This window comes from Lagopus leucura, unplaced genomic scaffold (genome assembly GCF_019238085.1).
Source record: "Lagopus leucura isolate 7727_CA_CO unplaced genomic scaffold, USGS_WTPT01 Super-Scaffold_100076, whole genome shotgun sequence".
NCBI classification, from domain to species: Eukaryota; Metazoa; Chordata; class Aves; order Galliformes; family Phasianidae; genus Lagopus; species Lagopus leucura.
Window position 1 is genome coordinate 50,344 of NW_024962316.1, and position 23,533 is coordinate 73,876.

A 23,533-nucleotide genomic window follows, 5' to 3' on the forward strand; every position below is an offset into this window, starting at 1 on the left:
TTGACACCCGAGATAAATCCCGAATGCATCTTTAAGCGCCCTCGTGGGGCAGCGTTGCTACATACTCCATCTCGGTTTTCAACCCCTTCCAGGGAAAAGTGGTTGGGTCCTTGTGATTCTGGTTAGTACACAAAGCGGGCGCACACTAATTGTAGTGCGTTGGTGGTATAGTGGTTAGCATAGCTGCCTTCCAAGCAGTTGACCCGGGTTCGATTCCCGGCCAACGCAGGCAGTTTTTTCTTTTTTTTTTTCTCTGTCATGGTTCTAAGTTTTTTTTGTTTTTGGGTTTCAGTCAAAACATCATGTAGTGTACGGGGCATTATGATTACTGAAATGCAGGTTTCTCACTTTCCTAGCATATCTTTAGCCTCTGTTTAGCCTTACATAGAGTATTCCAATGATTTTCTGCTTCTCATAGATTTTGAAGCCTCTCCAAAACGCGTGACCTAGCGCACTTTTCCCCATTTGGGCGCTGGCGGTGGAATGTGTACGTTGCCCTGCTTTGAGAGCGCAGTTCTGTCCTTTCGGCCCCAACTCTCACCGAGAGGAGCTGCGGAGCCTCGAAGAGTTGGGAGGAGGTAAATAAAATCATACGAGGGATAAGGAAAAGAATAAAGAAATAAAAAGAAGTGGGGAAAAAAAAAAAAAAATGTTTCCGCCCGGGATCGAACCGGGGACCTTTCGCGTGTGAGGCGAACGTGATAACCGCTACACTACGGAAACCCGCCGTGGTTGTTGTTGTTCAGCAGCGCGTGCTCTGCACATCACTCGGGTCGGTGGTGTGGGGGCATTCCTGTATTCCCCTAGGAAACCTTTTGCCAAGAACCAGCAAATTTTGCGTGGGGTTCTGAGCGACTAGCCATAATGAGTAACGACTGTCTCTTCATTATTGTCTCTAGAGGTCTGCTGGCTGAGGAAGAGGTGGTTTGTCCCACACCACTGCGTATGAGGGCATTCTGCTGGTGTTCCTTTCAGAAAGGTGAACAGCCCAGCAAGGAGCAGAACGTGCATTCCTCACACAGGGCGCAATGCCCATAGCACAACGAGGCCTCATGCCCAGCTCCTCATGGCACTGCTGGAGGCTTCAGGCCTGCTGCATGCCCTCCTGGCAGCCTGCACCCCTCAGCCCATGCCCGCCCCTCAGCCTTGTGGCTCAGACCGAAGCCAGGTGTGCAGGCTGTATGCAGGCCATGAGGACAAGATGTGCTTTTGGGCCACATGTGAAGAAGTATCAGCTCCTTTCCCTGAGGCAGCTGCCACCAGATGTCGGTATAACAGTGGCAAACGGGGAGTGGGGCTCCCTGCAGTGCTGCTCAGAGTGAATCTGGCCTCAGGACAGAGGCTGGTGGATGACTGGTGGTGGGTTATCTAACATTTCGTGCTACTTCTCCCTTCCTGCAAGTAAACTTTCCCTAAAGCAAAATACGCTCACTGCCTGTGTCTCTCCAAGACAGTGTGTACTGTCTGCATAATGACACTGGCAACTGCCATGTAGTGAGTCTCTCATCACTGAGATTTTGGGTAAAGTCCCTGGTCCCAATTTTGTGTGGTTCTAGGAATACACCATATCCTTATTATTATCTTAGAGCAGTGTTAGCAATGCATGTGCTCCTATAGCACTACTTTGTCTTTTTTTTTTTTTTCATAAATCTTCAGCCCTTGGGATAAGGTGGTAATATGATAATTCATTTTTCTCATTTTATTTTGTTATTTGAAGTGTGTCTTATGCTCTGCTTGCTGCAGAGAAAAAATTAGATGAGATAAATGAACCATAAACCCATAAGAAAGAAAAGAAAAACCTAATGGTTATATTCAATTTTATGTTGTAGTGGCTAATCTCTTGATTTGGAGCCAAAAGGAATAGAGAGAAGGTTGTCACATGTCTTTAAATTCTGACTTGCTGGTGTTTTCTCTAATTTGACTGGCAGTAAGGTTTAGAATATTACATTAAAGTCTATAACAAATCTTGACCCTTGGGACTTGTTTGCTTCACACCACTGTTTAATATCATGGTGTTACACTCTTTTTGCCTGCAACTGGTGGAGCCTGCAGAAGGGGACTCTGGTAGCAACCTTTGCACTGTGTTATCACCTAAGTGTGGTGGGGGAAAATCTTATCAAGATGTAAGGGTAAAGTCCTCTCCCTAGTGCAGAAGAAATGGAATATGCAGTGAACCAAGACCATCAATGAAAAGACTCAAATGCTTCAAGTTTTTTCTTCCGCAGGTCTATCTTTCAATCAAATGATCAGTGGCAAAAGGAGATGAACAGACCAAACAGCCCCAGGGAGGAAGTTTTTGGAAGGTACCTATGAGAGGCAGAAAGCAGAAAAAAAAGATATTGTGTATCTGGTATTAACTCCCAAACCACCTCAAAAAATACTGCAGTCATCCCTCAGTCAGTCAGTGGTGGACCCTGGGACACAGTGTAGATGGGTCCTAGATTGGAATAGCTCCCAGGGTTGTTGCTCACTTTGCTTACAAAGGTCAGTCGGTGATGACTGCTCAAAGTTTGCTCAGGAGGGTGAAGTGAACTGGCAACATTTCAGCCTGCCCTCCAGCCCCTGACCCATTCTCTGCTCTCAAGATTTACAAACCCTGTGGCACAGCTCACATACGAAAGCCACCTGTGCCTCACCTCCCCTCCCCAAGGGCAATCTCTAGAGTTTGAAGAAAGACTGTCACATAAATACACACACAAAAAAAAAAAAAAAGAAAGCAGGGGGTGGCTTGGAGGTGAAGGATGGATATTATCTACTATTATCACCAGCACCTGCCCTTTCTGAAGAAGGAAACCCTCCCCCAGCTGACCTTTTCACCAGTGTGCTGAACGTGGCTGTGCTGTGCTTTGGTTGTCCGACATGCTGCAATGACTGCAGAGTTTCTTTCTCCCCTTTTTCTCCCTCTGCTCTCAAAACAGCCTGCGGCTGCTAAAAGAGAGGGGAACTTGGAGCACCATCGAACAGGAGAGCTGATAGTCAGGGCTTGGAGAAAACACTGCCTGCACAATACTCCCCCAATTAGCCATTCATTTGTGCTACCTCTGAAATGGGGAGTGCAGCCCTTGTGCTGGGAGATAAAACAAGAACAGCTTCAATAGGACTGATTTAAATTAGGTCAGGCTAGCTTTTGTGTGGCAGGGACCACACAATAGTAGTCACACGACTGTAGAGGGGAGTAGCATAAAGGAAAAGAGGCCAAGTAAGTGGCACAGATGCTGGGAGTTGGTGGATACTGGGAGATGAGAGGTGGATGTACATGAGTGATAGCGAAGGGGGAGACACTACAACCAGCGCATCATGCTAATATATAAAAGGAACACGTAGTCAGCAGGCAAGAGAGAGGTCAAATACTGGCTCTGCAAAAAGAAAATATTAGCTATTTCTGCCACACTAAGGAGCATGTGAGCACAATTGTATGTGTCCTTTGGAAACCAGTCTTTCGTTGTAACTGGTTATAGGGCACAGTGGTGACAGTGATGTTCAGCCACAGCATCCTCCCTGAGCACCAGTGTAAGTCCTGTCCATCAAACAGAGTGTAAGGGGAACACTGGTCTTCTCCAGAGCCTTTTTTTCTAAGAGGCATACTTCTTATACCTCAGGCCCAGACATACTGCTCTTCCTCTGTCAAAAATGTAATGAGATGGTACTTTTTCTGGAGCATGCAGCAAGACAGGGGCATAGGTACAATGGAGCCTCAGAGTCCTGGGCTGCCATCTACAGCAATTTATTTATCTTATAAGTTCATTGAATGTCCACACCCAACTGGAACACCTGATATGCTTTGAAATCCTACACTCAGTTTTTTAACTGTTGCTGGGTTTGGGGAAAAATCAGCAGCTGCTTCAAGATGATTTTTTAAACCAGGCTCTCAAAGACATCTGAGAGAGATGGTTGACCAGGAGAATGTGAGCACTGGAGACTAGACCTAGATCTCACTCCAGTATCATTAATATTAACATTGCTGTTATTACAATAGCTATGCAGATGTTCATGTTTATTCAGCAGTGGGAGAAGATGAGGGCAGCATGCTCTCCGTAGCGATAACAGTGTCCTCAGAGCTATCAATAAAAGCCTGATCTTTTCAGGCCAGTCTGAGGAAGCTGTTGTCATGATCTAGATGAGTTTAACCATGTAGGTCCATATGCAAAAGAAGGTCAGCTAAGTTTTAGAGCTATCAAGCCCTGTGAGTCTCCCAAGACAGAAACCACACTTGCTGATTTTTCTGTTGTGACCCAGGTTAGACTAACACAGGTAACACTTCGCTATGCTTGGCCAAGGAAATGCTGATAGTAGAAAATACTTGTGTGGAAAAATTGAAAAGCATAATCAGCTGTTTAATGTGGCATTCTTTGGCCTTTCTCAGTCAAAAGAAAGTATTTCTTGGCAGTTGGAAGAAAATGTTGTAAACAAAGACAAAATTTACATAAGCAAAATGTATATTGTGTAACAAAGTCATAATTTTCTTGATAGAATTACAAGCATTTTAATTTCAACTACTGATAATGAAAAAGATCCAAAGAACAGACTGTGTCTGCCAGTCAGTGCAAAACAGGGAACTCTAGGTTAAATTTTGAATTAGCAGTTATTCCCATTGTTTATTCACCTATTAATGACTTATTTTTAAAAAACAGAGTTGTTGTGTGAGCCATCCTCTGACCCTTAATCTCTTATGCAGTTAACAGGTTGATTTAAGCATACAGCTCCCTGCATGCATACACAGACAGCAAAAGATTCCGTATCCAGAAGCTGATACTGGAAGGATACAGACTGAAAATAAGCTGTCCTTTTTCAACTTTAAGTGTAATTAAACATTGAAATAGCGCCTGTTGTAGGGAGGTGGCCCTGGGGGCATCAAGCCAAAATGAGACATGTTGCTGAAAGGTACATTCACATTCAGCCAGATGGTCAGAGCTTGATGCGTGAAGCACCAAGTGAAATTATCTATCCAGTTTATGTGGGAAGCCAGCCTGGAGCAACTAATTTCTCTCAGTACATAAATATATGGGTGCTAGTTTTCAGTTCTTTACTGCTATGCTATTTGACATATTTTTACCCTTTTGGTTACGAGTACACATCGAAGTCCCACTTTATTTTTCATTCCGTGTTACTTTAGAAATCCTATCCACACTGAGTGAAGGTGCCCAGATAACAAAAGCAGTTTAACTGGTAGCATCAAAATCTCTTTTAGGTGACTAATTCTGCTATCTTACCCTGCCTATTTGCTTGCTATCTCTCCATGCGCATTGTGAAATACAGATACAGAAGAGTCTCATGGAAAATTTACAGTTGTGATCCTGTGGGTTTCAAACAAGAGTCCGTAAAAATTCTATATACTCACTGTAACAGTACACGCATCCCTATATAAAAATAACTCAGGTCTACACTTTTAGATATGTATAGCTAGAGACCATTATTCTCAAGCAATTGTCATGATCTATCATGTTTGTGAGTAATGATTTTATAATTCATGGCATTACTGAGATGGATTCTGTAACCTGAAATCCTCATTTGAGTCATTCAACTCTCCAGAAACCCAAAAGCTACTGCAGCAAAAAATATGTTTTCTCAAAGATTGGTTTATTCCCTGAGTATTTATTTGCTATTTTGGGTTGAGGTATTTTTTAAAAATGTGTTTTGTTTATTTCTTCTCCTTTTATCAGCTCCAGCTGAGACAGAAGAGGGTGGGAGGAGGGTTTTGTTCTTCTGGAGATAACAGGAGTCTGTGTCTGTGCAGCCATGGTGATGAGATCCAAGGTGCTTTCTGGCTTCCAAGCAATTTGCTCCCCAACCCTCATTCCCAAGTAAAAGTGGGGCACAGAGAGAGAGGGGAGCTTTTGTTTCTCAAGTACTTCAGCTATTGCTACTAATTAAGCAAATAGCTCTTAGCATCTTTCACCTCCCAAGCTTAAGGAGGGTCTAGCTGGGATGAGAGGAGAGTCAAGAGTTGCAGCAGCAGCTGCTGCTGCTGCTGCTTCTGAGCATCCTGCTCTTGCTATATGGCTTTTTTCATCTTTGCTCGCCTGATTGGATGACCTATGGCCAACCCTATGACTAAGATTCCCTGGCTGTGGCAGGGAAGAGATGAGAGAGACCAAGCTCAGCACTAGGCCAGATGGAAACTACCATCTTGTTGTTCAAGGTATTATTATCAGTTTAATGCAGTATGTTCCCAGCTTCTCAGACACACTGAGTAGCAGCAGATTGCTCTTTCCTTCTCCAGACTTCCCTGGATGTTATTCTCTTCTCTGTCTGAGATGCCAGCAGCTTCTCCAAGCTCTAACAGCATTACCAAAACCTTCCCAGTACTCCTCTAATGCCCTCCAGTGTTGCCAGGATGTGCTGCAGGAGCCAAATGAACAGTCAAAAATGAGGTATCAAGGAAATGGCCTTTGTACGGGGTAGTGGCACTTTTTTGGACAATAAGAGCAGGATGTGTAAGGGCAGGTAGTGGCAGCTGTGAGAGCTGCAGGAAAGTTATGCAGCCTCTGCCCAGCTTCATGACAGGGAACACACTGCATAAATGTAGAGGATTGCCGATATGAAAAGAGGGTGGAGATGTGGAGAGAGAAAGAAGAAGTCAGTTTGGGGAATAGGAGATATCCAATGGCTTGTAGAATTGAGGACCTAGCCATGACTTGTTTCTGCAAGATGCCCAGTCATCAAGGACTGAAGTAGGAATCAAGGTCATGGCTGCACTCTGGTGACTCTTATCCCATTGAACTTGCTTGGGTATCTTCAGCCCAGGATCTCTCAGGGAGGAATTAAAACCCTCACTCAGTAACACATGGTCTCCCTCTTGGGCCCCATCTGCCAGGCAACACTTGAGCAGTTGTTCTCTGCAATGCTGAGCAGAATCTTGTTTACTTTCCTCTTGAGACAGCAAGGTGAGATGTAGAAAAACTGAGCCCGGCTGGAACTTGCACTAGACTCCAGAGTTTGGAATGATGGACCATTTGTCCACCCCAACCTAGGGCACAACAGGATCCATCCACCAAGGCTTTGAGTTGTGTCTCTTGGCAGCATTAAGCATAACAAAAATAGTAAGCGAGACCAGCTCCCCTTTCAGCAGTACCAACCAAGATTGTTGTAGCATGGCTGGTGAAGGGACTTTGCTTATTCCGATACTGAAGCCCAGTATCAAGGACTGCTGAGAATGTCATGCATCTGTGCACTAGTGCGTGTTTCCCAGAGACCTTGGTCCCTGAAGTCAGGCTGGTCAGGTCCTGCTCTCTTAGATAGTCAGGTTAGGCAGTCAGTACTCTAACCATGCTAGATGAGCAGAGGGCACGGGCACCACTTTACCCTTTCCCCTGAGGTTTCCCATCTTTAGAGGCTCCAGTGCAGGATGCTGCCTTTGTCAGCTCAGCAGTAATCAGCCCAGAGGCAGGAAGTGGAAATTTTTTGGTTGCAGTCACTTAGTTTCATTAGAAGCATCAAAAAAGAAAACGGGCCTCAAGTGGGGCAGTGAGAGGCAGAGATAAGCAAAGGGTGAGGGAGAGATTTGCCCCTCTGTTTTACATGTCAGTTAGCAGGTAAGCCTCAGGAAACATTTGGAGAAAAGGAGCAGGAAAGAGGGGCAGAGGCAGCCTCTGAATCTAGGAGTCGTTCACTAGTAACATTCAAAGCACTATCAGGAGATCATTCAGTTCTGAAAAACCTGATCTAAATGTTTGGTTTTTTTTCACAAGAACAGAAATCAGGCTGAGCAGACATTCCATCCTGCTGCCCTAAGGCTCTCCTTCCCTGCCCTACATCTTCTCTACTCTGGAAGAGCATTGTTTTAATTCCCTTTCCAAAACCTTGTGAATTGGAAATGTTATCCCTTTCCTAATGCTCTGTCCCAGTACTTGAGTATCTGCATCATAAAAAAGAATTTTTCTCAGACTAAGTCTCCCTTGTTCAACACAGACATGATGCTGTTCAGTGGTAGAATATTAAGGGCTGGAGTCACTACCATAATAATGTATTGATTTCAATGAAGCAGTGCTCAGTGGAGAGGAGTTCATTCAGCCTTACTCCATCCCTCTTGTGCCCTAAGAGAACATTTTGTATTAGAATAAATGCCTCTGTAAGTACCTCTCACTACTGCACTCATTGTGAGCCATTCTGTGTAGACACATTGAAGCAGGCAGGGCAGAGGATCTGGCCTGTGGGAGTGCTTTGGTTGTGGGACAGCTGTGCACATCTGGTAGGCAGATTGTGGTTGCTCACTGACCAGAACCAGCAGCTACGGTCTTGAATTAGAGAAGATCTATCATTTCATTACTGACTCTTGCAGTTATTTCTGCCCTACAACATCTACAGAGTGGAATCCTTCATCTTGCTCCCTTTCCTCTGTGGCTACCAGCATCTTTATCCTTTTTTCCAGCTGGGAAAGGAATCTCTTTGACAAGAAGAGGAGTGTAGATGTTAACGAGATGCCATGGATCCTCAAGACCAACGTTTGCATCACTAATTCTCACCAGCCAGACTATCTCACCTCTATGTTTTCTTTTTTGCTATAGGAAACCAGAGAAGACTGGCTTTTTTTTTCATAGACAAAGCAGTACAGAGTGAGCCAAGAAGTCTCAGAGGAACAGACCCCAGATTCCTGAATTCTCCTGCTTGAAAAAATGTTACCTCTTGTTTCTGTCTGTGCCTGTTTTGTGGACACAGATATTCTGTCGTTTTCACATGCATGAGCAACTGTTTTTAAGTAAGCTCCTATCCACAAGCCTTGCATCTTCCTGTAAGCAGGAGGCTTTGTTTGCTAGTGTTAGAGATTTGGCAGAAATAATCACGTTTGGACTACACCTTCACCATTCTCCAGTGAGCTCTGCTCGAAGCTGAGAAGTTGGACAGGGAGCTCAGTCAGCCAGGAGGTGGAGCAGCTTGCCTCCTCAGCACAGTGCTGAGAAGGGAAAGAAAGCCTGGGCCGCTAGCGGAGCTCTTTTTTATGAAAAAGTTCTTCTTTCTGTTTTATGAAGCAGTTGTTGATTTTTTATTTTTTTAATTTTTTTAATAATAAAAAATGACCACCGTGGGTTTGGGAGGAAGTGAAAAGGTTCGTAGATCTTGTTTCAGGAGTGGGGCTGGGAAACTTTTCTTTGAGGGCTCTCAAGAAACATCTCATTGTATCTGGTCGGAGTAAATTCTGCCAGTCCCCTGTGTGATAACAGGCTGGAGTTCAGAGATGCCTTCCATTTCCTTTCTTCTGCCTGGGAAAATTGATGTTCTGGGATGGAACTGCAGTCAAGCTGGAGCTCATATCACCAGCTGGGAACTGATTCTGATGCAGGTTACACTGGCTTGGATCCTCCAGGAAACAGATATTTCAAGTCTCCCTGCAGCAGCTGCTGGCTGGCAGCTTTGCTTGTTCCCCAACATACAGCCCTGTCCCCCTACTTTTCCCATCGGCAGAAAGTGCTTTTCTGTGTAGGGTTACCTCGGAGCTGCTGGCACAACAATTTTGTTTCATTTTTAGCTGAGCACTCAGCATCTGTGCTCTGGTGTAGTTGATGCCTTTTATTTATTTATTTATTTGTTTATTTTCAAGAATGAAAACAGTAGATTAATGAACTGCTTGTGGGTAATGTGCAGGGTTTCTCAGAACAAGTGCTATTAGAGCCCAGTGTCATGTAGGAGGTAAATGGCAGCACATCGTGAATAAAACAGTGGTATAATAGATTTAAGCAGTCCATTTCCCTTTGGAGTGTTACTGATAACATGCCCAAATGCATACAAGATCATTACCTTAATGAATAAGACTGCTCTCTAGCAGAGCACATACTGCAGCTCGTCACAAGGGGTTTATTTTCCATCATTTTTGTCCAAAAAAAGCTTTCGGTGTTTGGGTTGGAATGATGTGGAGGGAGAGTAGAATAGAGACAGAGAGGAAGGAAAGAGCAGAAGAGGATAGATGTGGATGAGAGTAGAAGAGAAAGAAGTGAAGAAGGAACGTGAAAAATAAATGCACAGCAAGCATGTTATGATTTGGAAGCACCATAAGAGGACTTCGTACATGCACGCAAAAAGGACAATGCTCAGACATTTGATTTTGCCTATTGGAGGGGACAGGTCTTTCTCTGGAAGCATTATTGTCCTCTGCAAGAAGTGAAATACTACAAAACATAGAGACTTGATGAACCAGTACTCACTGTTCTCTCTTAGATATGCAATGGCCAAGGATTGCCATTTGCCTCTGGTATTTGCAGTCAGCTCAAGATTAGTATAAATTTGCGATAATTCCACGTATGTTTGTGGATTTCTTAGGACTTAGCCTCTGTGGTAGCTTCTGTAGTCTCTGTGGTAGCCTCTGTAGCACCATGAAATCCTAGTTCTCACTAATTGCCAGCAAATTCTGTGCTAGTTAAGAAGCCCTCGGATATTTGTAGATACTCCACAGAGACTCCACAGCATGTGAGAAGCAGAATTTATCTCTACATCTTTCCTCACACGAGTTTACTCTTCTCCTGGAAAAAGTATGTAGAGCAGCCCTGCCTGAAAAAAATCTGTTGTAAGCACAATGACTACATTGTTTTCTGAATTTGCTTCCGGTTAATATAGTGGGATGTGACTTAGACTGCCTTGCTACATGGTAATATACACTTTTGAGCCAACTGAAGCCTAATTTTCTCTACCTTCTGGAATTTCTCTTCAAAAGAGACACCACGTTCAAATCTGTTATTAAATGATGCTGAATTAACTGTCTGGAATTTACCATACGAGGTGAGTTTCACAGAGGTGTAATTTTGTTAGAGCCTATATGGGAATAGCATGTAACCTGAAGCCGAATAAACAAGAGGAGACTCCTGAAGGACCAGGCTTCCAAAATGATTTACTATTAAGATCCCTCTGAAAGCCTAAAACAACATCTCACAACATGCTTAGGAATATAAACATGGGCTGACTGATACACAGCAGAGGTCGCCCTGTGCCAGAGAACTGGTTCTGGCAGTAACTATAGGGAGATGCATAGGACAGTGCACAAAGAAAGGGCATTTAAAGAACGAGGTTTCTCCAAGCTGCAGTTTTGTAGCTTCCAGCAATCTGTGAGGACTGCCTGGATGTTGCATCCGGATGATTAAGTTTAATCACCACTGATAGATTGAACCTCCATAAACTCACCTAAAACCTTTTGGACATATTTATACTTTCAGTCTACACAATATCCTGTGACAAATGAGCTTCAAAATTTAATTACGTGCTATGTGAAAAAGCACTTCTTTTTGTCTGTTTTAAACGTCCTGCCTGCTAATTTCTTTAGGGCACCAACTTCTTGTATTGTGAAAAACAGCATCCAAAATATTTAAGAGACATAGGCTTGTGCGTAGGCAACACTCCGTCTGTGTGCAGAGAGAGCCTAGGGAGGGAGAGAATATGGGGCTGCAAGGGAGCTCTGCAGTGCAGGCAGGTCAGCTCCATGTGCAGCTTGCTAGGGGATGGGATTTCTGTCCAGAAAGGTCTTTGTCATACAAGAGTCCTTAAACACAATTTGGGAAATGGGTGTTAGATGTGCTGCTGAATATCCCTCCGTTCAGGGCAGGTGCTCCCTGCTTTGGGCTGCTTCTTGCACCTTGCAACTCCCCGGTGCTGCTGGCTGGGTGTTGGGCCCTCTGGGCTGCGGCTCTCCCAGAGCAGCTCTGGCAGGAGCAGGAGTGGTTCCCTTGGAAACCTCTGGATGCCCAGCAACAAGTCTCTGTGGCTGCCATGTGACCAGGTGCATTAATCAGAGGAGTTGTACCAAGCAGGTCAGCTGGGGCCAAAGTCCAGATCGCTCCCCCTTCACTTCATTGCTAATTACCGAACCCTGAGGGCTGCTCTGAGTAGGGGGTGGAAAACAACTCAAAATAATTAAATAAAATGGTGACCTTTCTCACTGTGGCTTCTAAGTTCATCCCAGACTTTCTTTGTGAGAAAAATCTGAAATAAACATAGCGTGCAAATAAAGGAGTTGCAGAGTCTCACAAGATGGAAAAGCCCACAGAGAATGAACCTCACAGACACTGAGCTACCAGGTCTCTTTTGAAATAAAGCCAACATTTCAAGCGCATTGTTTGAAAGAGAAGTATCTCGGACTGGAGATAGCTTGAGCCTGATTCAGTAACACCTCATGTTCACATCTCAGATCTCTTTGAAAATCAAGTTTCTGAAATCACAGCTGGGCTGAAATTGCTGCCCAAAATTACTAGTGGGGCAGAACAGCAAGGACTTCAGTCCTGTCCTATATGTCTAAAGGAAGAGGCTGTTGCTCTCAGGAAAACAGGCAGTGTCTGGACACTTCTTGGCCCCTATGGAATCACCACAGCAGCAAAAAAGCTGCTGTTCACAGATAGGCACCTGGCAGGTTTGTTCTTCATCATTCCTGGTGGCCCATTTCTTTACCCCATAGAGTCTTTCTCCGTTTTACACAGGAACAGAAGACTCAAAGGCAAAAGCTGGAGGAAAATGAAAGATGTTTTTACAGGTGCAGCTTGGGACCAGGGGATAGCAGCAGTTGGCACACTAAGACTGAACAGAGCGACTTGATGAGTCCTGGTGAGTAAAGGAGGAATTGGGAAAAATAAGGGAAGATTGAAGAGATACAGCAAGGGTAGTAACAGACATAAGCACCAGTCTCAGTCCCTTACAATGTATTTCCTGCCCAGTAGGATCTCATAGGGCAATAAAGTAGCTATTTCTCTGTATCCTTTTGATATATCTTTTGGAATGATTTAGGCACCCCTCAGCACTGTTCATAAAATGCCATTTCTAATTTCTGCTCCCATCCTTTTCACTTTTCACCAGAATTCTGCTTACTTTGCCCATTTAAAGCCAGAGCAGAGACCTCCAGATTTGGCTCTTGAGTGATAGTCTCTCACAGATTCATGTTCAAGGCTGAGCACTGTAACATCTTCTTTTGCCCGTATGCCACTCTACATTCTTCGTTCTGTGACTAATGCATAGCAAGGTCATTGGGTACTGCTCAGTCTCCATCTCTTACTTCAAGGAGTCTGCATTCCAGTCTGCCAGATTATTTACTGATTCACTCTGAACACAGGTATATTCTGCTCAAAGCCACCTTTTACCTTAGGCAATAACAAAAATGTCAAAAGTGGCTGACCAGGTCCTCAGCTGTGGGCCGGCCAAAGGAGTTGGCCCACAGTTCACTAAAGGCTAGGAAAAAAAGGAGAAAAAAAAAAAAAAAAAAAAAAAAAAAAAAAAAAAAAAAAAAAAAAAAGGAGTTGGAAACTGTGAAGTTGGCTGCATTCTAGTCATACTGTAACTTGAGTAGCAACAAATGCCATTTAAAAATGACTTCCTTTCTGTCATCTGCTTTTACATCCAGAACTTAAGACCACAGTATTTGCCCACAGGAGATTTTTTCCATCACTTCATAGCAGGCAGCAATTTCTCAACATCAGATCTGAACGTGACTCTCAAGTGTTACACAGACCAATCCTTTATACTCGGACCATTTTGATTTCTAGCTAATAGATGTTATAATCAATTTTTTTTTTCCATTGTCATAATACATTGTGGTAATGTATCTTGTGCACAGGATATACCAGGAAGCAAAGCTTTACCTCAGTGTACTGGCTATTTATGACAATCCAGGGCAACCTTGAAGTGTCTGCAACCTGTGTGTTTGCAATCTAAGAAGTACAACACAAATCCATGTCAGCTGACACTCTCCAGTCAGAGTCAGAAATGTGTGCTTTTGGTATAAGGGCTAGGCAATAAATTTCTTCTCACTGCTGAGTGATTTGTCCTTTGGCACACTCAAAGGAATGACTGTCTGACTGCCTTGCAGTAGGAACACAAAAGAATCAAATGGATTCTAGATACTCAGATCTGAGTTTGCAATTGAGCTCTGCGTCTCAGGGAAGAAGTGGAGGACTGGTTATTAGTGTAAGCTCTGAGAACAGGATAGTAAAGGCAGACAGGCTAAGGATGAAACCTGGCTAGTCCATTGGGATGGAAAATCAGAGGCTACTTGCAACACAAGCTGAGGGACACTATGGTAAGATGGAAAGGACAGAGCTGTTTTGAGATTGGTCCTGGACAATACTGAGCAACTTATGTTCACAGCACAAAATGTATAGGTCAGATTGAAGCACGAGAGAACACTTCTTGGCTCTCCTGGCAGGTTCTGCCTGTGCATATGCAAAGCATTTATTGCACGGGGATAGCTTAAGATACCTCCCTGCCACTGTCCTATTTCCAAGTGACCAGGCATCTCTACCCTACTGGGCAGACCTGTTGCTGTATGCCACCTCTCCTCTTTACACGCCCTTTACACAAGGAAGAGACTTTTACACTGAAGTGCAGGCAGCTCTCCATGATGTAATCTGCGCAATCTGTGCATTTGCAAGGAAAAGCAGCCTCCCGTTGGCCAAAGCGAAGAGTCCCCGCCTGGGCGCTCCTCCCGCTGCCCAACCCCCCCTCTTCGGTGGCTCATAAAATCCCCGAGGCAGTGGCAGGGCAGCTTTCCCAGTCCCCGAGCTCGCAAAGGTGACCCAGGGACAGGTGAGCTCTGTCAAGGGCGCGCAAAAAGGCTGGGCCGAGGGCGGAGAGGGCTGAGCTAAACCGGGGATGCTACAGGCACTGGGAGGAGGCGAGGGGCACTCCGGCAACCTGTGGAGCCGGACCAATCTCTGTCAGCGAGCTGGAGAGCTCCGCCAGAGGCTGGCTCGGCACAGGGATCTTGGCTAGTGATCTGGGGACTACAGAGGGATGAGTGCTCAGGAGAAGGGCAGTCGTGGGATTGGGCTCCTCCGGTCCTTGCCCTGGGGGCAGCTGGGGAAGACTAGCGGGAGGGGCAGGGCTGGACTGCCTGGCGGAGCCGCGCATCAGCACCACGGACAGGGCCTGTGCTGAGGGCTGTGCGCTGCGGGCTCTGGGCGCTGCCCGGCCCAGCTGGTCAGGGTGCGGAGCCACTGGGGCCGGGGGGAGTGCAGTCCCGCAGGGACAATAGCAAAGGGGCTCGGGAGGGACAAGCGATGCAGGCTGAGGGCGTCCCCGTCAGCACTTTCCCCCCGCGATGCCCCAGGCTGAGGACCGTGCCTGTTCCCGGACTGGGTGCCATCCGGGCATACAAATGCTCGAGGCCCGCCCAAGTGCACCGAGAAGTGGCACGTGGGATGCAGGCTACGGTCTTCAAAGTTGGGATCTGGATGAGAACAGAGAGCTATATGAGAAGGATGGGAAATTGGAATGGGTCAGGACATGCTTTCCTGAGTAGCCTTTCCAGGTAAGACATATAAACAGTTTCAGGTTTAGGGTTGGGAAGGGGCTGAAATAATTCAGGAAGCTGAGAATGACCCTAAGGATATAAATGTAATCTCCATTTTACATTACAGCAGATGTTTTTCATAAAGTATTTAACCTGCTCACCTTCCCCTCAAAACAAAACAAAACAAAACAACTGAGGTGGAATTAAGTTTTTAAATTTTGACAGAATTTAGATTACCTTTTAAACTGCTAAAATATGTGACTCTGGCTTGGTGCAGTAATTGGAACAAAGCTGAAATAAAGCATTTTTTCTTGATTAGTTTTACAAAACCACTGGTGTCATTTAAAAGGTAAAGAAGATACAAATGTTAGAAATAAGTGTGTGAGCACTTTGGAAACAAAGCATTGCATATCATTATGGTCAAACAAAGCATTTATTTTATCTCCATTTTTGGAAACGGAGGCTATTCACTAAATGAGTCCCTTCTCAAAATACTGACACTGCTTTCATAAAGAAATGTAAATATTTTGCTAAATGGTCTCAGTAAGACAAACAATCCAGGCTCAGACTGTTCCTACTCTTTACACCTATATTTTTCATAAGTTTCTGAGAGGAAAAGCAAACAAGCTGTTCTCTATTTTACGAAAATGTCTATATACTGTTTCTGAAATAAATAGTTGGGAAAAAAGGGAAAAACAGCTGAAAAGAATGCTGATAATTCAGCTAAGGCCTTGAGTACACGCATAGCCTTCAGAGATATGCATTGTATGTTTTGAGCAAACCAATGTTGTAAACGCCTATTAAAGTAGAATGGAGAAATATATTTTTCTGTTATGTCAACTTTTTAGCATCTTCTATCAGTGTTGTATCTGCAAAGTGACTCAATTTATGATCTTTCTTTGATGCAACATAATACTGAAGTTGGGTTTTCGTCATGTCCTGTTTCTCTTATGGTGTCCATAGAACATCTTTTTCCTTTACAGTTCAGCTGTAAAGTAATGGCAAGAAATCGTTTCAAAGTAATGGCAAGAAATCGTTTCCTTTCTCTCCTGCCTCAATAGAGGCATGCAAAAAACAAACAAACAAACAAACAAACAAACAAACAAAAAAACCTGAGTAGAAGCCAGAAAATTATATTGCATCTAATACAATTCTTGCTTTTTGAGTTTATCTCTGAAATTCTAGAAAATTGCCTAACTAGTTCTAATATTATGAAAATGTTAGGATAGATGGTATAATATCCTCAAAGTTAACAAAATTTCACACTGTGCAGTGTTTTGCTTAATCGAAGTCACAGTTCAGTTTGTTTAGGTTGCATTTTGTAACCTTTCTTTCCTAGCGATTTTCTGTAGATCTCAAAACAAATACATTTCATAGAAGGATAAAAACCTGTGTGTTTTGGGGAGATCCTATCACACAGTGGTCATTGAAGAACAAGGAATTCAGGGTGAAATCTGAGCTTCATTTTAATTTGTTAAAATATTTAGCAAAATTTGGAATGCAGAAATCAATCTGAAATGACATTATACCACTGTCTGCCAGAAAGGAAACTGTTTAAGTTTCGCTATAAATAAACACTGTACAGTTGCTTTCAGATTATTATACTTTTTAATTTAGTTTTGCTACAGGCAATGTCCTCCTTCCCCTTTCCTCCTTCCATCAAAAAAGACAATGTGTTCCAGTCTCTGGGATCTGTATGCACTGCACAAATATTTGTCTGTGTGTCGCCTGCCACTCCAGTAATGAGCTGCTTTTTCACTGCAGTCATAGCATCTGGTAGGGTTTCAAGCTGTGTGGAGCTGGGAGACTGGGAGGCGCTTGGGAATCTCAGCAGGAAAAATAGAGTGGGTTTCAGATGCAAGATCTACAACAGCTTTTGTGCTTGGATAAACATTTCTAGGATCTTCTCTCTTTGTCAGAGATTTGTTCAGCCGCAGACACTTGAACTTGGCATGCAGACCTGGGCACTGTGCCTGCTCCAGACACCTGCACTTACATGCAATTTTACATTCACTCTCTTTCAACCACCCGCATTCATGTGTACGAGGTGTGTGTGTGTCAGTGTGCAACATGGTCCACTACTGCATTGCAACACAAGTATGATTCTAATTAAGCTGGTGCTCTCCACTGAACAGTGTGAGACAAGAGCTTGGCTCAACCAAGCATTCAAGCAGACACTTCTCTTAAGCACCCACATCCACCCCAGTTCAGCAAACACTTCAGCAGGACTGAGGTATGCCACGGAGTCAAGACTGAATGAGAGCTTAAGGCAGAACCCTGAGCACAGAATTTTGCTTTTCTGCACACTGAAATCAACTGGGAGATTTATCTGTTAAAACATTAAATTCAGATCCCCCCAAAGCAATCCATTATTAGGGCAGCAAATGAAATACACCACCTAAGGCACTACTCTAAGATCATAATAAGAACCCAAAAGAGGTGATAAGCAAGTGATAGAATTGATGCATATGTTTTTACAGGCAAGTCTTCCCTTGAAGACTTGTGATTGTTGTGTGTCTTTTAAGTGTGCCATTGTTTAGCTCCTCTTTAATACTGAATGCATTTACAGCTGACTGAGTCCCATTGGGATTTGTAAAATAAGTTTGGCAAAATCCTCACTTGAAAATAAGTAGGAGTGGGATTCCAAATTCATTGGGAAAGTCTAAGAAGTTCATTTGTCTATAGATACTAAAATCTTTTACTAAATCTTGTCCTTTAGTAAAACAGATGCTGGGATTTTTATTTATGTAATTAAGCATGCTTTTTTTTAAGCATGGAGACAATATAAGAATGGAGAATTCAAACGCACTTGCAGAAACTTCAACACATAACTCCTGCAGGAAACAAATAAATGCCTAAAGTTACGTGCCTGGCTGAGCGAAGTATTCAAAGATACTCCTGTTATGCATGCAGAGATCTTTTTATTCTGTGTTACTTAGGCCTGTATAGCCTTCCCAAGTCATGTTCTAGGGAGAACACTGGCAAATCTTTTCAGTAAAACTCATGAAATTATTAATGTTGTAGTCTGCAATTCTGTCCAATCAAATCTGCTATGTCTCTGTTTTGCTGGTACAATGTATCTGGAGAAATCAATGGCACAAAGTGATAGAAAACTTTACGTAGGTCCTTCCCACTCAGTTAAGACATTACTATCTGAAAAACGAAGGGTTCCAAAAAAACCCTAATGCTCTGCAGGCTGCACTCAGATATTGCACAGAATCTAACAGAGGCAGTGCGATTTTCTCCTGAGCAAGAAAAGAAAAGGACAATTCAGATAAACCTCTGAATTCAGGGTGTGCTGTCAGCACGCTGAACGTCTAAAGAGCTTAAGAGTTGTTCATACAGGTTGTTCAGATTTGCTTGGAAATAAGAACTAATTCAATGAAAGAGAAGTTTGGCTGATTTTTGCAAAGCTAATTTTAAACTGATTTGTAAAGTAAAATACACTTCCTCCTTCATCTGTAAAATGAACATTCTGATATTCATTTCACAGGTGTACCTAAAGACCAAATTAAAAGACATCCACAAAGTTCTGGAGATCCAGGAGCAAATGGAACAAGAAAAAAAGGAAAAGGTTATTATCTTGTCAGGCTTGGCCTGAGAGGAACATTATCCATATGTCTTGCCAGACCTACTTATTGTCTTATTTTCTCCTACTTTATCTTTTATCACCTTTCTAATCTGCTCCATCTAATCCAGCCAATGTTTAATTTTAGCACAGCTCTTGCTACTGCTGATGAAGCTGTGTTTGGTAAGAGGGGTATCTGCAGCTTTTATGAAACCTGATAAAGCAGAACACAGGTAGGTAAAACAGTAAGTAACAATTAATGAATACTTAAATTTTTATTATTATTATTATTATTATTTTTTTTTTTTTAAGAAAATAGATGGTATTGGTATATTCTTCTGCTTGTCTGGGAATGGGTTTGACAGAGCTCCCTTTCCTGCATTTTGACAGAATGGACTCCATTCTGCATAAAATACATTGATGTATATAATAATACACGTGTGTTTTATTTACTGTGATGTGGATTTGACAAAAAAAAAAAAGTTATATATAAGTGGATGTAATGCATGAAATAAGTTCCTATAATGGGATGTACTGCATCATTTCAATCATGAAGGATTCTGTGATAAATTCTAGGTGGACTGTGTTTGTCAATTATTGCTTATGATTTGGCTGTACTGACTCCAAGAAAACAATAGAGTTCAGGGGCTTCCAGTCCTTTAGAGGGTTCAACAAGCAAATCACAGCATGCTGGAAATGCTTCTGAATACCAAAGCCCTTTCATTTTCCCTTGTCATCAAACAGCACTTCTCCCTCCTTCTTGCTAATATTGCATTAGGGTATAAACTTTATAATATCCAGAGCTGTTTCCTGGAACAGATACGAGTGGAGCACTTGGTTAGGGACATCCAGAGGCTGGGAGAGATTATTACCTTCAGGCAGTCTCAGTAGAACTTCCCAGGGTTCCTATGGATGCAGCCTAATGCAGGACTTACAATGCTGAACAGACTTCCATTATGGGGCTGGTGATATTGATGTACATCTACACACAGACAGCTCCTAGTTAAAATGCACACCAGTGGCTCCAAAATACAGCTCAGTTGGAGTTCATTAACAGCAAAATCATTCCAAAGGACATTGTCTCTGAGTGGAAATAATTTCATTTTTTTCAGGATTGGTTTATAGTTGCATATAGCCTGGAGATTTTGCTAAGGATGGTGTTGAAAGTGGAGTTAGAGATTGGGCCTTGGTTGTACAGCCATGTTGCAGGCTTTGGTAAGATTAACTCCAAATGTGCATGTGGCATCTACCATGGTGAGACTCCCATTTAAACAGGGTGTCTTAAAATGAATTTATTTTAAAGAGGTGTCTTTAAAGCATGTGTATGCTATAGGAGTCCAGAGCTGGCCATATGTCATAGACTCTGCACTGCTAATGGAGGATCTCCACCCACAACAGTGATGGGTGAGCAAGTGTGCTTTGTTCTGCTCTCAACATCCCTTTTCAGTAGGCACATAAGCAAATGCTCCAGACCTATATGGCTTTTAAGACAGCGAGGGGTTGCTGTGGTGGGAAATCTTAGTCCATTTCAATCAGCAGGTATTATATAAACAAAGGAATGACCGTTAATAGATACGAATGGACTGCCACGCAGCTTGAGCTTCAACTTTCTCTTATTTATTTGCCAGAGACCTTACTGGAATACATGAGACAACAATTGATGATTTAGCAATTCACTGCAAGTAAGCACATAATTGCCAGCTCTAAGAAGGGAAGGAATAAAAAGTAACTAGGGAGGTTATTGGTCATCTTAGCTTTGATTTCTTATATGGAGTCTTGCATGAAACATGCTGGTAACTCTCACCTTACATATATGTCACTGTTACTCAAGGATAAGTCTGGTGCCTGTTCATTGAAAGCTCAGCTCTAGTTTTAAGATCTACTCACTCTGAAAGTGAAAAACAACAACAACAAAAACACAACAAAAAATTGTACAGCAAAAGGGACAAATTGCTCCTCAACAAAGGCTCCTATCAGCAGCCTGTAAATAATGTGCCAACGGCCAGAAACTGCCTTTCAAAGACGCTCTGCAGCCTCAGTGTGTACTTTGAAAGCAATTGAGGGACATGAGCAACATGATAATTATCTCATGGGTGACATTTTCACTGGCTCTTTGGGAAAAAGGAGAGATGGGTTTGAGATGGCTGTGATCAATATTCATCCTAACATCACATAAGTGGCATGGTAACATGTGGGAAATAGTCCTGGAAAGCAAAATGAACAAGGAAAGAAGGTAGGGAGGATAGAGATGGTGAAGACAGACGGATTTTAAATCCTCGAAGCTGAAAGAGCAAGCTACAGTGGGAAGCAAAAGGACGTAACTTGAGATAATCAGAGCAAACTGGGAATTGGAACAGGCATCAGAAAGTCTGGCAGAGCTCCACGAGCCAAGAAGTGCAGGAATAGGAGTCAGAAGGACTGCAGGATACCTGATGGAGAAGAAGGTAATGGATCCCCCCGGGTGAGAAAGAATTCTATACAAAATGGTGTTCACATGTACTTGCACAGGGAAAATTCCCCAGTAAGTACATCACCATTAATTCCTCTTCCTTTTACCATCACCAACCATCAATGGGCAGCATTGTCCCAGACTTAGTCCATCGTGTCATGACTTTATTAGGTCATAGTTGCACTCAAAGCATAAGGAAGGAGGAACAAAACATTACCAGACAGAGAATAAACTGTTGACATGATGTGCAAACAATTTCAAGCAGATCTGACAGACATAAGTGTCTGCTCTGCATTCTCCAGTATTGCCTTTTGAAGGAGATCTCAATGCAGAAATAATGTTTGAGGGTTTTTTTCCTAGATAAATATTTGTAATAATTCTCCATCGTAGACAAACTGTGCTGAAGACAGAAATCATTGGGTATATTCAGTATAGAGGAATCTCCCAGGGTACCAGTAGAATGAATTAACAATGTATTTCTCCAACTAGAAGTGATGAGAAGAGCATGGAGCAAAAAGAAGGTAAGGCAGTTAAAAACAACTTGTATTTTTAGATCCCAGGCTCCCACAGAAACCTTTGGAGATGCCGAGCTCTGTACTTGTGAAAAATAGGCCTTTTATTTGCAAACAAAAGCAATGTTTTAGAAGTCCAGCTTGGACTTCTGTTACTTAAAACTTTTTCTCTGGACCAATTTGCTGTCCTGATAATTAATGTAGTTAATCGCTGCTTTCTTCTCCCTTATCTGCAGGTTTGTTTGTTTGTTTGCTTTGGTGTGTGTTTGTGTGTTTTTTGTTGTTGTTGTTGTTGTTTGTTGTTGTTGGTTTTGTTTGTTTGTTTGGTTGGCTGGTTGGTTGGTAATTTAACACAAGCAGAGACAAGCAGAGAGGAGCAGAGAGAAGAAGATGAAGAAATCTCTCGAAGGATGCTGTAACACTAGTATCTAACTAAAAAGAATTCGGACATACACATAATCCTCAGGAAAATTCAACTCCACCCTCCCAACAGACTCTGGTGAGAGCCCTTGAAGTGGTAATTAAAGTCTATTGAGTGGCAACTGCACCTGTTTAGAAAGGCTAGTGTGGGTAAGAGGTGCACAAAGGGAGATGAGCAGCAGAGATGGAGTGTGAGAGGAGCAGCTGGAAGTGGAGAGGGGAAGTGGAAAGAGGAGAAAATGTAATTGTTGGAGAAGTCAATCCAATAAGATGTGCATTTCCTATTCTTCCATTTATTAGCTTTCTGCCTGCTCTCCTGCACCCCTTCACACATGCAGCTGGAACTGCCCCACTCTCACGCCCACTGATGGAAACTCCAGGGGGCTTTCCCCAGTTAGCCAGAGTGCACGACCAGCTGCTCATCTAGTGTAAATCAACAGAGTTCCACTGAAGTCCTTGTGGATTTACAATCAGCTCATTTACACCAGCTGAAGACCTGTTCCAGTGACACTCATTAACAGTCACTGGGCTCTTCAGACTGGTGACAGCTGGGACATGCTAGTTCTTGTCTGCTGGATTGTCTTTTTCTCTAGAATAGAGCATGTCCCTTTGTGTAAGCTTTGCCACCCAAGTGTAAATCCTATAGCATCTGCAATGAATAAATCAGTGATCTTTCTAGATTCAGCAGATGTGTCTGAGAGCAAGAGTCTAGGCAGAAACTGACTGAAATGGAGGAAATTAGGACAGTGCTTACAGGAGGCCATTCTGTGCATATTGGTAAGATTGCTATTTTTGCACATGTAGCTCCCAGATGTTCTGATCTGTTATCACACTCAGATGCTCCTAGGTACTGTCTGTGAAGCCATGCAAAATGAACTTATTCTTAATACTGCTGGTAATAGTGGATTTTTTCATGACCTTGCAGACTACCACTGGTCCAAGGACCACTGGTGTGGAACCACTGTTTTGTCCAGGGATTTTACAGTTCATACCACGCTTGAGGGCCAAAATCCGTGATGTGTAGTGATGTAATGTGCAAGTTCTGCTAGTTTATTGAAAGTCAGCACAGAGCAGCACTGACTTGTGTCACCAAATAACTGCATATTGGCTTGCTAATGGCACAAATCAGCAGGTCAGGTAATAATACAATGGAAAAAAGATGAGCACAAAAAGTGGCAGAGAGAAATCCTCCAGTGTTTGAGTAGAAGAGTAAGGAAAAGAGGTCATTCTTTAGTACAGAAATCTGGACTGCCCTAGCAATCAAGGAGCCAAAGACTAGAGCTGCATAGTGATATAGATGCATGGTCCAAGAGATTTGCCATCCTGAAGCCTGTGGACTGATAACAAATCCTAGTTCCTTTGCCATAATCTGAACTTCATATTTGATGCCA

At 43.1% G+C, this 23,533-nt stretch overlaps 1 long non-coding RNA gene and 2 other non-coding genes across 3 annotated transcripts in view; 1 reads left to right on the forward strand and 2 right to left on the reverse strand.

The window, feature by feature from the left end:
- Window positions 1-156: 156 nt before the first annotated feature.
- TRNAG-UCC lies at window positions 157-228 on the forward strand. Its single transcript has one exon. It is a non-coding gene; the product is annotated as a tRNA-Gly (tRNA).
- A 422-nt stretch (window positions 229-650) lies between these two features.
- TRNAV-CAC lies at window positions 651-723 on the reverse strand. Its single transcript has one exon. It is a non-coding gene; the product is annotated as a tRNA-Val (tRNA).
- A 1,563-nt stretch (window positions 724-2,286) lies between these two features.
- The window catches only part of LOC122188739, a 31,027-nt gene continuing 9,780 nt past the window's right edge, over window positions 2,287-23,533 (reverse strand). Inside the window, exon 3 of the long non-coding RNA XR_006181638.1 lies at window positions 2,287-2,307. This is a non-coding gene — a long non-coding RNA (uncharacterized LOC122188739). The remainder of the gene's footprint in view (window positions 2,308-23,533) is intronic.